Here is a 3160-nt window from a genome sequence, read left to right as displayed (position 1 = left end):
CCCAGGACCAGATGGCTTCACAGCTGAATTCTACCAAAAATTTAGAGAAGAGCTAACACCTATCCTACTCAAATGCTTCCAGAAAACTGCAGAGGAAGGTAAACTTCCAAACTCATTCTGTGAGGCCACCATCAGCCTAATACCAAAACAGACAAAGATGCCACAAAAAAAGAAAACTACAGGCCAATATCACTGATGAACATAGGTGCAAAAATCCTTAACAAAATTCAAGCAAACAGAATCCAACAACATATTAAAAAGATCATACATCATGACCAAGTGGGCTTTATCCCAGGGATGCAAAGATTCTTCAATATTTGCAAATCAATCAATGTGAAACACCACATTAACAAATTGAAAGATAAAAACCACATGATTATCTCAATAGATGAAGAGAAAGCCTTTGACAAAATTCATTATCGATTTATGATAAAAAAAAAAAAAAAAAAAACCGGTGCTCGCTTCGGCAGCACATATACTAAAATTGGAACAATACAGAGAAGATTAGCATGGCCCCTGCACAAGGATGACATGCAAATTCAAGAAGCATTCCATATTTTTAGCGATCTTGAGAAAGAAGAATGGAACTGGAGGAATCAACCTACCTGACTTCAGGCTCTACTACAAAGCCACAGTTATCAAGACAGTATGGTACTGGCACAAAGACAGAAATAGATCAATGGAACAAAATAGAAAGCCCAGAGATAAATCCACACACATATGGACACCTTATCTTTGACAAAGGAGGCAAGAATATACAATGGAGAAAAGACAATCTCTTCAACAAGTGTTGCTGGGAAATCTGGTCAACCACTTGTAAAAGAATGAAACTGGAACACTTTCTAACACCATACACAAAAATAAACTCAAAATGGATTAAAGATCTAAATGTAAGACCAGAAACTATAAAACTCCTAGAGGAGAACATAGGCAAAACACTCTCTGACATACATCACAGCAGGATCCTCTATGACCCACCTCCCAGAATATTGGAAATAAAAACAAAAATAAACAAATGGGACCTAATTAACCTTAAAAGCTTCTGCACATCAAAGGAAACTATTAGCAAGGTGAAAAGACAGCCTTCAGAATGGGAGAAAATAATAGCAAATGAAGCAACTGACAAACAGCTAATCTCAAAAATATACAAGCAACTCCTACAGCTCAACTCCAGAAAAATAAATGACCCAATCAAAAAATGGGCCAAAGAACTAAATAGACATTTCTCCAAAGAAGACATACAGATGGCTAACAAACACATGAAAAGATGCTCAACATCACTCATTATCAGAGAAATGCAAATCAAAACCACTATGAGGTACCATTTCACACCAGTCAGAATGGCTGCGATCCAAAAGTCTACAAGCAATAAATGCTGGAGAGGGTGTGGAGAAAAGAGAACCCTCTTACACTGTTGGTGGGAATGCAAACTAGTACAGCCACTATGGAGAACAGTGTGGAGATTCCTTAAAAAACTGGAAATAGAACTGCCTTATGATCCAGCAATCCCACTGCTGGGCATACACACTGAGGAAACCAGAAGGGAAAGAGACACGTATACCCCAATGTTCATCGCAGCACTGTTTATAACAGCCAGGACATGGAAGCAACCTAGATGCCCATTAGCAGATGAATGGATAAGAAAGCTGTGGTACATATACACAATGGAGTATTACTCAGCCATTAAAAAGAATACATTTGAATCAGTTCTAATGAGGTGGATGAAACTGGAGCCTATTATACAGAGTGAAGTAAGCCAGAAAGAAAAACGCCAATACAGTATACTAACGCATATATATGGAATTTAGAAAGATGGTAACAATAACCCTGTGTACGAGATGGCAAAAGAGACACTGATATATAGAACAGTCTTATGGACTCTGTGGGAGAGGGAGAGGGTGGGAAGATTTGGGAGAATGGCATTGAAACATGTAAAATATCATGTATGAAACGAGTTGCCAGTCCAGGTTCAATGCATGATACTGGATGCTTGGGGCTAGTGCACTGGGACGACCCAGAGGGATGGTATGGGGAGGGAGGAGGGAGGAGGGTTCAGGATGGGGAACACATGTATACCTGTGGTGGATTCATTTTGATATTTGGCAAAACTATTGCAATTTTGTAAAGTTTAAAAAAAAAAAAAAACCCTCCAGAAAGCAGGAATAGAAGGAACATATCTCAACATAATAAAAGCCATATATGATAAATCCACAGCAAACATTATCCTCAATGGTGAAAAATTGAAAGCATTTCCCCTAAAGTCAGGAACAAGACAAGGGTGCCCACTCTCACCACTACTATTCAACATAGTTTTGGAAGTTTTGGCCACAGCAATCAGAGCAGAAAAAGAATCCAGATTGGAAAAGAAGAAGTAAAACTCTCACTGTCTGCAGATGACATGATCCTTTACATAGAAAACCCTAAAGACTCCACCAGAAAATTACTAGAGCTAATCACTGAATATAGTAAAGTTGCAGGATATAAAATTAACACAAAGAAATCCCTTGCATTCCTATACACTAACAATGAGAGAACAGAAAAAGAAATTAAGGAAACAATTCCATTCACCATTGCAACGAAAAGAATAAAATACTTAGGAATATATCTACCTAAAGAAACAAAAGATCTAAATATAGAAAACTATAAAACACTGATGAAAGAAATCAAAGATGACACAAATAGATGGAGAAATATATCATGTTCATGGATTGGAAGAATCAGTATAGTGAAAATGAGTATACTACCCAAAGCAATCTACAGATTCAATGCAATCAAGCTACCAATGGTATTTTTCAGAGAACTAGAACAAATAATTTCACAATTTGTATGGAAATGCAAAAAACCTTGAATAGCCAAAGCAATCTTGAGAAAGAAGAATGGAACAGGAGGAATCAACCTGCCTGACTTCAGGCTCTACTACAAAGCCACAGCCATCAAGACAGTATGGTACTGGCACAAAGACAGAAATATTGATCAATGGAACAAAGTGAAAGCCCAGAGATAAATCCACGCACCTATGGACACCTTATCTTTGACAAAGGAGGCAAGAATATACAATGGAGAAAAGACAATCCCTTTAACAAGTGGTGCTGGGAAAACTGGTCAACCACTTGTAAAAGAATGAAACTAGAACACTTTCTAACACCATACACAAAAATAA

The 3160-nt window shown here is 37.6% G+C and overlaps 1 non-coding gene across 1 annotated transcript; it reads left to right on the top strand.

Annotated features, from left to right (window-relative positions):
* The first annotated feature begins 454 nt into the window (after positions 1–454).
* On the top strand, positions 455–561 carry LOC138987377 (U6 spliceosomal RNA). The gene has a single exon (XR_011463852.1). It is a non-coding gene; the product is annotated as a U6 spliceosomal RNA (small nuclear RNA).
* The last annotated feature ends 2599 nt before the right edge of the window (positions 562–3160 follow it).

The sequence above is a fragment of the Bos mutus genome, chromosome 3, assembly GCF_027580195.1.
Source record: "Bos mutus isolate GX-2022 chromosome 3, NWIPB_WYAK_1.1, whole genome shotgun sequence".
NCBI classification, from domain to species: domain Eukaryota; kingdom Metazoa; phylum Chordata; class Mammalia; order Artiodactyla; family Bovidae; genus Bos; species Bos mutus.
This window is presented reverse-complemented; position numbering and strand designations above follow the sequence as displayed.